Here is a 13,500-nt window from a genome sequence, read left to right as displayed (position 1 = left end):
AAACCAGATACACACTCAGATCTTGTTCTGATTGCAATTCAGGAAAGCTAAAACCAGACAGTAAAAGAGCTTGTAATTATTTGAAATGAAGATTTATCTCTGAATAAACTAGATGTAGGTATTAAATCCTGGGTATTAATATTGGACATATGCAGACAGTCATCTGCTTCCATTTACTCCATTCACTTTAGCAACATCTAATAGTGGGCAGTAGCAACTTTGTATAAATTCATTATTTCAGATGTGTTTTTAATATCAACATTTATTATTAAAATATCTGTTACTTAAGTAGGCATGCCATGGTTCTATTATCTGGCATATTCTAGTTGAGCAGGGTAACTTTTACTCCTTCACAGTATAATAAGCATAAATATTCACTATTTCCATCTTCTAGTTCCAAATTTTACAGTTTGCTCAGAGCTCCAGCCATGATTCACTGAATTCTTTGGTAAGGAGCTTAGTAGCAGCTTGATAAACAGAGAAATTCAAGGCATTTTTCTGCTTTGATCTTTGATGTAGCTATGGCGTGACTGGTCATCCCTTTTTTTTGGTCACAAAAGAGCTGGAGAACTGGCTTAACACTGAGATATACTGTGATGATATGTATGGCTCCTGTGTTTGTGATTGACATTTCTGGAAAGCAAACAATGTAGATCTCCTACTCCTGCCATCTGCATGGGAGGCGTTCCTGAGGGAAATGAGGTGGGAGTGTATCAGTGGGAACGCATTGGTGGGAGCAGCCTCCTGTGGTCATGACAGACACAAATCAAAGCAGGTCAATGGCAGCCCTAACTTGTGTGAGGACCAGTCTTGTGTTTGCTCAGGAGAAATGATATAGGTACTGTCCATTCTGGATTCATTCTCATTTGGTGCTGAGCCCTAGTCAGAAGCCTTTGATCCACCTGTAACTTCTTGTCTCTTGAATTTAAAGCTTAAACTTTAGATCTATGATGCCTCTCTTAGACCACTGAAAACCCACCATCAGCAGGAAAGGGCAAGTCCTATGCAAAGTTCTGTTTTGATTGGATTTAAATAGCACATAGCAGAAAATTAGCAGTAACGTGAATGCCCCGGATATGCAAAGGACAAGAAGAATTAACACTTCTTACTAATGAGGTCTGACTAAAAGCATTTATGATTTCTTTTTCTTACCCTAACTACTCCTTACCCCTGCCTGGCTCCATAACTGATGTTCTTTGATTTGGAGAATTTTGCTAATGTTGCAATCAGCTAATGAGCAAGAGATCTGTGCTTACAGGATAGAAAATACCTATCAGGTACTTGTAGCTAAACCGTCCTCAGTGATGAACTCTATCCAGATACCTGCACATTTTGCTTTGGAAGCAGGTAAAAGGAATTCCATTGGACAAAAAAAGAGGTCTTTATTACCTACTGTGTTAGACCACACATCCGATGTGTGCACACTTTGAGTATCACTTCTCTGACTGCTCCATAATACTACAGTTCTTGTTCTGTGTGTCTCTACACAAAAAAAAAAAAAAAAAAAAAAAATTAAAAACTTGTTCTGTCCTTGTTGGTTACAGACAGGAACAGATATAAAGAAAGACTGCAGAGGATGCAGAAGATTTAGACCTCATGAAGTACCACTTAATATTTTAAAAGCAATAATCTGTGGTGGTAAAGACAATATACCTCACAGAAGTAAACTGAGCTAATCCGTAGCAACTAGTGTAGACATACAGAGTTCATGACTTTCTACCATCCACACTTATCTTGGTAGCTCTGCTGGTATTATATTTGTGATGATTTCTTATCTTGGATCTTGTGAAAGAACTTGCAATAGTGCAGGTGTAGTCATGTAACTCTTAAAAATCAACTGGTGGCTGACGGAGCCATTCCAGCATTGCCTTAGCTGCTGCCCAGTGAGAGGTCAGGCATGTACCGCAGCATGGCCTGCTTAGGAGGAATGCTCTGTAATGGTCCCGAGGCAGTGCTTTGTTGTTGACAAACAGAAATTTCAATGCAATGACTTGAAATGTACTTCTATTATTTACTCACAGATGATACGAATAGCACCAAAAGGGTAAAAATACTTTAAATCTGTTACATTTTTAAATTGTAGTTGTGCTTTAACAGCTGAAACTATGTAGTAAACTTATTTTTCCTGGAGATTTTTTTTTTTTTTTTTTTTTTTTTTGTCTTGTATATCTGTTTGCATACTGAGACATTATTTCTCAGTGGCTTTGCAAACAAGTACTGATTTGTAGAGACAGAAGCTTGTCAGATGTATAATACATATGCTACTCTAGCTAAAACATCTGTTATGTAACTTGTCCTAGGTCATTATGCTTAATCATGACATTTTTAATTGCATCATTGTTCTCTGCAATGATCAGAGAAATCCTATAAAATTTGCTGAGGTAAAAATTTATATCCAACCATTCTTTCCAAGTAAATTCATTCTGTGAACTTAAAAAAAGACCAAAAATGAGAAATCATCCTTTCTGACAGTTGTTTAACATAGAAAAAGAAATCTTCATGTTTGGTGTATCCCATTTATTGCTTAGAAGTAATGATTCCTAGTATTGATGCAGTGAATCTAGAATAATCTTACTCAGATAATAATCTTGCTTAGATAATAATCATACTTAGATTTTATCTATTTAATGCCTCTTTAAGCATGCTGCTATCTAAGAAGCAATTAAGTAAATTTTCATAGCAATAATTACTTTTCCTACACCTTGAAAAAAATTACATATCACTGACCACACATAGTTAAGTGGCTTTCAAGATGAAATCCATCTGATCAACACAGACAACTGCTTATGGACAGTACGAATCGTTCCCTGGGCTCCACTGATTGAACTCTCCATGAACACAACAGATGAGCACTAGCTCTGATGAAGACATAAATTGTAGTCAGCTAAAATAAAGCACAATTAGCCTTACCTTTCATCCTTTACCCCTTCTCTTTTTAGAGATCTTCAGTTCTAGCAGGCTAAATACTAAAATCTCTTACAATCCTCATTGGTCAGCAATCAGCCATCCACCAAGGACTGCACATTTTGCCAGAGCCGTTGCAGTATAAACAGCTACATTTCAGAGGATGGAAATACTGCCTCAAAAATGCAGCTTAGTTGGAATGTGCAGTTAACAATTTTTTGTTTGTATTTTCACAGTTCATCATGCTGGATTTCAAAACATCCAGCTGTATTTCTCTGGGAAGGGTCTTTTACTGATTGTAGGGAAACATTTTGAAGATGTTTGTTTAACCTAAATATTTATGTGAGTTTATAACAGATAGGAGTATATTTAAACAGAATAATAATTCTTGAAATGACTTAGAAATACAATAAATTTAGAAGGAAGAAATAACTGATGTCCTTCTAAAGTCAGAATGATGTTGTCAGCTGGTTAATCTGTGGTCACGTTCAGGAACTATGACAGCCAGAAAAAAACAAAAACAAAAACAAATAAAAAAAACAAAACAGAAACTGTTAACAATTTTGTCTTATGAAACTTTCTGTCTTCCAAACTTAAATTTAGGGTAAGGACTGTTGGAGCTGCTTCATCTGCTGAAAGACCAAAGTCTGTTAATGGAGTACCTAGGAGGAAAATAATATTGTCTCAGTCTTGCCATGTAAAGGTATTTTTTTTGTTTGTTCAGGAGGTTAGGTCTTTCACTGTGACTGTGGAATATTCTTTTTTAAGGTGAAGACCTGTTCTGTAGCAGTTAGGTTGAGTGCACCAGCACTTGTTGTGTGGTAGCTTCTGCCAGATGTTTCTGACATGTCTACTGCTTTGTGGGAAGTTCAAACAGAGCTTGCTCCTGGCATCAGCACAGGCACGTGGGTCTCCTTGGCTGAGAGGGGAACTGTGCACCAGCTAAGCTCAGGTCACTGGCTGCGTGCACTCCAGGAACACTCTAAATGTCCCACCGCAGTGGGGGTGGCTTCAACAAGGGTGTTTATGTAAGAAGAACATGCTAGAGGAAAGTGAAGGAATCAGTGAGGCAGCTTACTCAGCTGCTAGTTTCTTGGGGCTGCCTGGAAATTTAGCCTAAAATATGAGAGCCAGCTGAGACCCTCTGGATGTTTATAGTCAGTCAGCCTTCTAGCAGCTTAACAAATGGTTTCCCAAATCACTCCATACTTCTTTGAAAGATAATAATAAGACTACCTGGAGTAGGAATAACTGGCAATTCAATTACATTAAAGTGTCTCAGCAGATCTTGCGCCTGGTGGCAGTGTGATGAGAAGATGCTTGGCAAAGCAAGAAAGCCTTTGCATGAGTTCAGGGTTCACCAGAAATGAAGAATTAAAATCTAACTGGAAAGCTTTACGTTATAAACTGACAAAAATGATGTAGTTTGAAAGCTGTTTTGGTATTTTGTAAACACCATAAGATTTGCATGTGAATGGACTTGTTTGCTAGCAGCAGGACAAAGCTATGAGCTGCAAGTAGAAGAAAAACTGGCCAGAAGTGTAGTATTATGCAACCTGAATGGTATAAATGACAGAAATAAAATGTCATTGTTTTCCTGTGATAATGTACTCTTTAGCTTAGGCATCATCATATCTCAACAAGTCGCAGCTCAACAAAGTGATGACTAACCTGTCATTAAAGGTAATAGAAATGGAAAAAATGATGGTACCTAATATTGTGCTGCTGATCATCATATTGTTTCATATCTTTTCCTCTCCTTGGGCAATTTCTTAAGAGTCATGTGACAGAAAAAAGTAGGTTAATTTGGCAATCAGGCAGAGCTGAGGACACATCAAGAAGCCAGAGCAGCGTGAGGGGATTTTTCACAGGGGTAAGGGTCTATAGAGCAAGATACAACAAAACACTATAATTGAAGATCAGAAAGGTATAACTCTTGTTGGTTATCACAACCATTAGTGCTGCCCCTGATACTTACAATCTGACACTCATCAGGAGGTTTATGACCTCTTTGAGAGGAAGACCATATAACTTGGTGAGAGTCACTGAGCTCAGGCTGACATAGATATGATAAGAGTTGGGAAATGATCCTCTGGGCTTAGTGCCACATAGATGTGGTCAGAGCACTGGAAGGGGAAGCTCAGCACCAGGCTATTGGACTCTGAGGAGCATAATGACATGGCCGAAAACCTGTGTTATGTTTGGAAGAGTGTGACAAAAAAGAGATGTAATGAAAAATATCATCATTTTGTGAAGTATGATTTCTTCTTCCCTAAACACTTTTGGTCGACTCAAACTACAGTTTTATAAAATAACAACAACAACAAAAGACAACGTATTTTAATTTTTAAAAAACTGATGAAAGTCACCACTTTTCACAAATTTAGAGGGAAAAAATAATTTTGAGAAAGGCTGGAATTCTTTTTTGTTGTTTGTTTTACTGGCTTTGTTTCTGCCTTTGTACTAGATAGTCTGTAAAAATACATTAAGAATTGCTATGTGTTTTTTTTTATTGCTATTGTCTAAAGGCCATGTATCCAGTTATAGTTTTTATTTCTTACTACTAGTCGAATAAATCTCTTCCTTCTAACTACAATAATGCACTCACTATATAGAAATACAAGGAAAGACAGAGTCTCAAAACATATCAGTGTTATATCAAAATAAGATAATTTTCTTTGAAATTAGTTTTATATCAATACAATTCCATACTGTTGCAAAAGTGAGTTTAAGAACCATCAGTCAGTTTAAACCTCAGCAGCCTCTGAAAAGAGTTCTTACTTGTCACATACTTACAGATTTTGCTAAGAAATATCAACCCACAAAACAAAGAGAGCCAATCGTGTAATCGTTTTGAAGAAGCAACCTGACTCAGAAGTGACACAAAGTACACCTGCATACATGATGAGGTCTTCCTACAAATTAGTTCCTACTAAAACAGATGAGTGTACAAGGCCTCTACTCCACAGCAATATGTCACATAAATACTCCAAATTATTCTGTGGATGAGTAGAAAACAACTGGCAATCTTCAGCAAAATATAATACTTCACAAAATAGGGTCTAGTATTTTACCAAAGGTACAACTGCAAGTACTGCAATGACTAGCAGCAGAAAACATCTAGCCTTTTAGTGCTCCATTAAACACAAATATTGTTAAATGACACTGTAGGTATCTATATCAATGTTGCGGTTTAACCCCAGCTAGCAACTGGGACCATACAGCTATTTGCTCACAACCTCCCCCTCCCAGGTGAGATGGGAAGAGAGAAACTTGAGGGGTGAGATAAGAACAGTTTAATAGGGCAGCAAAGGAAGATGTAATAATAATAATAATAATAATAATAATAATAATAATAATAATAATAATAACAATATACAACATAAATTATGCACAATGCAATTGCTCATGAACACTGATCCAGTACAGCCAATCCTGGAAGAGTGGATACCCGGACAGTAGTTCGTGCTCGAACACAATCATGCTGAACAGCCAGTCCTGGGAGAGAGATACCTTACAGGTCTCAAACAGCTGATCCTGTAATGAAAGAGAGCAAAAGAGCAGAGCTGGAAAAGCTGGCTCCAGCTACATATGAAAGCATGACACTAATGGTAGAGAGTGTCTCTCACTGGCCAGCCTGGATGTCAATCTAGATGCTGTCCTGTTATTCTCCCTCCCAGCTTCTATGTGCACCTGCAGCTAAAAAACTGTAAAAGTCCTTTTTCTCCTTGACAGCAGTCAAACATCATCCTCACATTCTTTTTATATCAACTCCAAAACACAGGCTAGCTAATGGGAAGAAAAAAATTAACTCTGTCCCAGGGACAAGCATGTGAAGTTCAGGGTGTTATCACATTATTTTCATCTTAAATCCAAACTGAAAGACCCTGCTAGCTACTAAAGAGAAAAGATTCTAATTGTATGAAGAAAATTAACTCAATCACAGAAAAAGCAGTACAATTATTTAGTGTCTGTTTTAGATGGCAACGGACAATTTAAGCTCACAAATTCCTGCTTGCCTGCAAAAACTACCACTGAATTTAACGCAAAAAAGGCAAGACCTTATTTATGTTATAAGATGCTATGAATGATTTCTGACACTTAGAAGACGTGTTTTCAAGTAAAAGAGCAATAAGAAGCATGGCTAATCTTTCACTGCTTAAAGAATTGATTAATTTCTTAAAATTGTTAGAAAGTGCATCAGAATAATTTTATTCATTTGCTTTTGAAATGAAATGTAGATCCCTAGGGCAAGTACTGTCTTCCAGTGACGTATGTATAAAACTTGGGCCTTGACTGAAATTTCTAGGTACTGTTGCACTGCAATTTATAAACATCTGCAATAAAATGCCTCTTGCAGAATGTGTTTGGATCTGATTCAAGAATGAATAAGTCACTTCTAAAGATTCTGGCAAATAAATTCCAGTTGTCTCTTGTACACCCGCTGAGCTACCAGTAATCTGCTAATTACTCTTAAAATTAACACAATCTGTCCCCTGCAGGAAAACATGCAGCAAGTCTTTGGTCATATGCAATCTTCAGCTCAGACCTTTAATAAATATAATGAGATGGTCACTTAATAAAGGCTTTCATCAGAGTTTTGGTGTTCTTTGCTCTGCACTAAACTGCAGAAAGAATTTATGAATCAGGAAACTAAGTTGCATATGATAGTCTGGGAATCAAATATAACTGATTACTCCAGCTCCAAGTATCTGGAATAGGTGTGTGAGAGAATATCCCTTGTCAAAGAGCTTTATACTCCCTTTACACCTCCTTAAAGAAGATGAACCCGTATTTCTGAAGAAACTTTTTGAGATTTTTATGAACCTCTGTCTTATGCCAGAAATTAACCCCAAAAAAACCTGCTGATGAGACTGCAGATCATCCTTTGCTTAGAATGACTCAAACACATATTTTTCAAGGCGGAAAAGCAAACACCTTTTTTAATGAGCCAGGGGAAACAGGAGGCTTCAGGATCACAAAGAGACTACTACGTTGCCCTGGGCTACAGCATGGAGCGGAGTGGCTAAAAGGAATATAACACATTAGGCCTGTATGAACTGATGTGCCACAATCTCAGTGACTTTGTTCTTGTGATGCCTGAACTGGCTGATCCAGTTTTGAAGAGCTTTGTATGACACTTCAGGTCATACTGACATTCCTGTTGGGATATATGGGTCATATCCCCACACTCTGGCTCCCTTCCCTCTTCCCTTAGTCTCACTTCAAAAGTGTTCCTACTTAGTTTGGGGCTGCAGGACCACACTTAGGGCAAGAGGCACATGGTGCTGAAGTTCTGCTGATCTAAACCCACCCAGACCTTTTATATACAGTTGTGAAAAATCAGACCAATTCACTGCGTATCCATTCTCTCAGTGTTTCAGTATGTTAACCTTTTCTCTTTGTGATATTGGGTAATTTAAAGGAAAAAACACTAGTAATTATTTTATATATTAGGAATTAAAAAACTTGTGTATGATATCTGCCATGTTTGGATTGTGAGTCTCTCTCAACCAGTAGGCACTATTTCAATCAAAACATTTTGTGAACAAAGTAAATTTTTGGCACAGCTTCAACTATTTAGCCAGCTGGAACTTAAATACTCTATTTTTACAGCTATTTCCAAATGAATTTATGGGTTTGCAGTAAGTCCTTTTTGCTGTATTAACACTGTTTGAAAAGACATCTTTCTAATATAAGGTCACAGTTTCAACTAGTCATGAACAATGCAACATTTTCAACTCTGTTATTAGTATGTGTAATTTTACAGGAGCAGCAGTCTAAAATATAAATTGTGGCTGTGTTATTATGGCAGTAATCATTTGACCAACACTGATCTTTTGGAAGCCTTGTAATTTTTTTTTTCCCCTCAATCATTACCTAAAGGATTCCAGGTTTTTCTAAAGTACAGTTTAAAATTTATTATATTTGATTTTTTTTCCCTATTAAGCCACAAATCAGAAGTTTTAAATCAGTTGTGCTAATGTTCAGAATGTACTTGTGTTAGAGGAAGCAGGCCTTTTAAGCTTTCATTCTTCAAAGTATGTGCTTGTCAAAATCAGAAAAAAAGAGGGGAGGGAAACCACATACTGTATGGTAACAAACAAACAAATAAAACACAAAGGGTTTTTCTTTTCAAACCTGGCATGTACTCCAAAATAGTTCTTGCCATAGGAACACTTGATTAATCTCAGCAGCTTCCACTTTTCCCAGTTGGGTACTGTCCTGTCACTTCTGGTAATTGCAAATACAAAACTGTTTTACATACAATAATGGATGATTTGGTGTTCCTGCTCATTTTGCCAAGCTGCAGAAGTGTATTCTCAAGTATATGAGCATGTTACTGGAGAGTGTATTTACCCAAGGGAAAATGTGCCCCAAAGTAATTTACAGTCAGCCCTGTTCTAGCAAAATACAAGGAACATGTTGTCCTCCCTGGAGCACTGTGACGCAGTGTCAGTGGTATAAAATTAGACATGACTGAGACTGGTTCATTTGAATGGTTGTATGATGGACACCTGGCTTTGAGTCCTGCACTGGGTTTGTGGTTTCCTTTGTGTGCTAAAGGACTCAAGCCTGTCACATGCATGCACCTGGGTCAGTAGGGCCAGGTTCTGCAGATCTCTGCCTTAAAGCAGTGGGAGATTCATGATTTCAGTATATGTTGAATATGAATACAAGAGAGACATAGAGGGTGGGGAAAGAGAGGGAGGGGGAAAGATAGAGAAAAATTGCTCTAATACCTCCAGCCTTCAGCAGGGAAGATGGTGGTCTCTGTGATCAGTCTTCCTGTGGTCAGTCTTCCAACATTTTAGGAGTCATCTTTCTGAATTCTTATATATAGTGAGGTCCTGGATGGGAAACCAAATGATAACTAGATAATTATACGGAGAAAAATGTGTGTATGCACATACAACATTTTAATATTACTTGTATATAGACTATCTATTTAAAATTTTTATATACACTTATAAAATATGACTGTCTTATGTAAGAGACCTGTGAGATATTTTCAGGATTCTTCCATTACTGCAGCTATTGCAAATCAGTGCAATGCTACAGAATAGCAGGATAATTAAAGTACTAATTGCAGGGCTAATCTCTCTCTGCCTGTTAGAGCGCAGTCTTGATGCCTGACCGTGGATAAGAGTATGGAAAACATTTGGAGTATCAGAGCTGACTTTGCTACTTCGATCTTAGGTCTTTAGTTGCAATGAAAAGGTTAATTGCATAGCAAAATATACCAGGAACCATCAAGTATGCCTAATTACACTTTTCTATAATGCAAGAACCAGAGGCTTTCAGTTTTTATAATTAAGAGGTACTTACAAAGGCAGAAGGAAATATTGTTATATATGTGCTGGGACTGGCCTTGCAAACTGGAGCTGTGAGATGTTCACTCTGAAGAGATCTCCAATTGGTGGTGCTTTCCAAATTTTCATTATGCAGGCTAAACTTTCTGAGGCAGGTGCAGACTTGAATGATTATTGGTTTTTTACCTGGCATCCCCAAGAGTGTTTGTACGCATCTCAACGTGATCTTTAACAGTGCAGTTACACACTCTGTTCTTCAACTTACATTTTTAAGACACAGGATTTTGGGGGTGGAGAGTGGGAGGAGAAAGGGGACAGGGTCTGGCTACCCTTCACCTGCTGCAGCACTGACATTGGCGGTGCTCCCAGCCTTGTCCTGTGTCTTCTCCACAGAGCCAGGGAGAAGCGATTGCTCTGCAGGGTCTTGCCAGCAGTGCCTGTTGTGCAGCCCACAGCCCAGCTTGGGAATGTCGTTTCTTTCCAATGGTCATGAAGTCTTTTGATTGAGCCCTCTTGCTCCTGGGCCACCTGGGTCAGCGTCAGTGGTGTAGACCAGAGAATGAAGAACCACTGCGGAAGGACAACAAGGGGAGACACTACCTGGTGTAAACAAATTTATAACTGTGATTTGCTTATACTTACTACCAAAAAGTGGTGCAATAACACGTGGTCAACACTGACCAGTAGAACTTATTATTAACCTGACTTCAAAGGAACATCGGTCCTTGAAAACTGTGAATTGACTGTTACTATGTTGAAAAATACTATGTGTAAGATATAGGGCATAAAAATCATCATTTGTAATAAATGCAGTAAAAAATACCATATGAATATGAAATTAAATACATTTTTATCAAAAATAATAAAAAAAAAATTATTGTCCTTAAGGTTTTTGCCCTTCAGTTTTTCACTTACTGATTTTTCAGCAGCACAACAGTGTTCTGAGGCAAAATGCTGGTTTTGCAGAGACCGTCTTTGCATTTATAAACTCCAACCCACAGAAACACCTCTGAGACTTTGTATTTTTGCTTTGTAGAAAAACAGGTTTTGTTTTGAATTTTTAAAATGATGATAAACATTAAAATGAAGCTGCTTTTTAGAAGGTTTGTCTTCAATACAGATGTTTGGGGACAGTATGGGCATAAAAATGGAATTCTATAGCCTGGTTTGAGGTGGTCTGGTTTCATGATGCAAGAGCTCTTCCTAATTTTATCTACAAAATGATGTAATTGTGATAAAATCATTGCTAGTCTGAAGTTCATTTGATTAGATTAATAGGGTCGATTCATTTCCTGCTGATAGAAAAGTCCATAGAAAATTGGTCACTTCTTTTGAATGAAAAATGTGCTGATCCAGTGTGTGAGAAAACAAAAGAGAAACTGGCTGAAGAAAAGCAAGACCAGCTACACTTTTCTATCCATTGGGATGGGAATAGTTGTGAAGAAGAAGAGGACTAACACAGCTTCACCTCCTGCCTCCCTGTTGTTCTGCAGAATCTCTGTGGCCACTCCAGCTCTGAAAAGCAAATGTAAATAAGGTAAGTGGGAAAGGAGGAATTAAAACCCGAACCTAAAGCTGTAGGTCTGATAAACTACGAAGAGCTTGCTTTTCATTAAAAACAAACAAACCAACACGCAAACAAGAAACAGTTTTATTGAAGAAACCCCAAATTGGTGTCTGATTTGCCACTGCTACTATAGGCCACTGCAAATAGCAATTTTGGTATGCAGCTGGGATCGACGCTATCCTTGGAGTGGTGTTTTATGGTTCTGCCAAGAGAAACAGTTTTCAATAAGAGCCTGGCCTCTGGAACGGCTGGGCCCTTGCAGGCAGGGGCTGTCTGGAAGATATTTCCAAGCCATGCATTTGTTGCCCATTGTAGTCACGATCATCCTACCGACTTGCGTGAGGCTGATTTATCTCTTCCAAAGAGCACCTCTTTTCCTTCATTTTGATGCTTTCCAATTTGTTTCTGCTTGAAAACACTAATCTATAGTTTAGAGCAAAGTGAATAGCTAGAATACTTTAATTTTGCTGGAAGAACGGTATTTTTTTAAATTTCTGCTTGACCTAACATAAACCAGTTTATTTACTTTGGAAAGATATGTTTCTAAGTATAGTTTTAACCCCCCCCCAAACAATAACTGGAAAGTAAAATTTGAAATTTTAAAAAAGTGAGAGTGATTTTTTTTTTTATTACAGTGTATTTTTTCATGTTTTAAGATGAAAGCTATTCTGTACGTAAAACATGAACTTGCACATACTTTTATTGACTAAAGTATTAATTTTCATGAATAAACTATCTGTCTAAAGAATCTGACATCCTTCCCTATAATGATTTCATGTTACAGAATATGATGCTGTTCATTTTGATTGCTACGGTACCCGATCACTTTGCCCAGGGTTCCCTCTGTTTCACTGAAGAGAAGTAAAAGGTTGTGTGTTTCCAAAGTGGGATTTAAGACCTAAAGTTACTTCAGATGGCAAACCTTCTGGTGTGACCACATGCCATGCTGCAGAACATATGTCTATTCTTTACAGATTTTCTTGATGTGAGGGTTGTCTAATGGGAAAATCCTTTTGACTTTGGAGGTTTACCACTTTAGACACTGCTTCTAATTTCTTTGTTTATTTTCTATATATTTTAATGTTCTGTACATTTTCTGGATATTGAGGCTATTTATGAACTTTGGGTAGATTTATCTCCAGAAAAAGACCAAGCACAACTTTAAAGTACTTGTTCGTGTTTCCCTGCCTTTTCTGCCGAACAACAGCTGCATGTGAACTTTGGAACCATCCTATTCTTCAAATATCTGTGCCCTGTGGAGTATTTAGCAAGTACAGACTACAGGACAGGTCTAAATTAGTTCCTTGTGTATCATGATCTGTGCCCCCTAACTAGGTGGGACTATATTCTATTCAGATTTAATGCCAACCTTTGAAACTACCTTAATAACAAGGATAGTGTGGATTTAAAAAAATATTTGTCCAGTATTATTGTGTAATGTACTGTAATATAATGAGTAGTGATCCTCAAAATTTTGCTGAGGTGACACCACATGGATATTTACAGCAACACTCAATGGAAGTCTAGCTTTCTTTGCACTTTCACATACCCAGAAGCCATGGATGTGATGAGCAAAATGTTGTTCATCACCTGATGGACATTTATCTGGCACTGTGTTCCACAGAGACCCCAAACATATACTGCAGATCCATCATGTAAAAGAAATGCCTGAGGCATTTTTATTTGGTGGATACTCCTTTGTCCACATGACAGGAA

General features: G+C 37.7%; 1 long non-coding RNA gene across 3 annotated transcripts in view; it reads left to right on the top strand.

The window, feature by feature from the left end:
- The window catches only part of LOC139827083 (uncharacterized), a 42,124-nt gene that overhangs the window by 9,263 nt on the left and 19,361 nt on the right, over window positions 1-13,500 (top strand). The window lies entirely within an intron of this gene.

This window comes from Patagioenas fasciata, chromosome 1 (assembly GCF_037038585.1).
Source record: "Patagioenas fasciata isolate bPatFas1 chromosome 1, bPatFas1.hap1, whole genome shotgun sequence".
In the NCBI taxonomy this organism is placed as follows: domain Eukaryota; kingdom Metazoa; phylum Chordata; class Aves; order Columbiformes; family Columbidae; genus Patagioenas; species Patagioenas fasciata.
The sequence above is the reverse complement of the archived record's forward strand: the minus strand, read 5'-3'. Positions and strand labels throughout refer to the sequence as shown.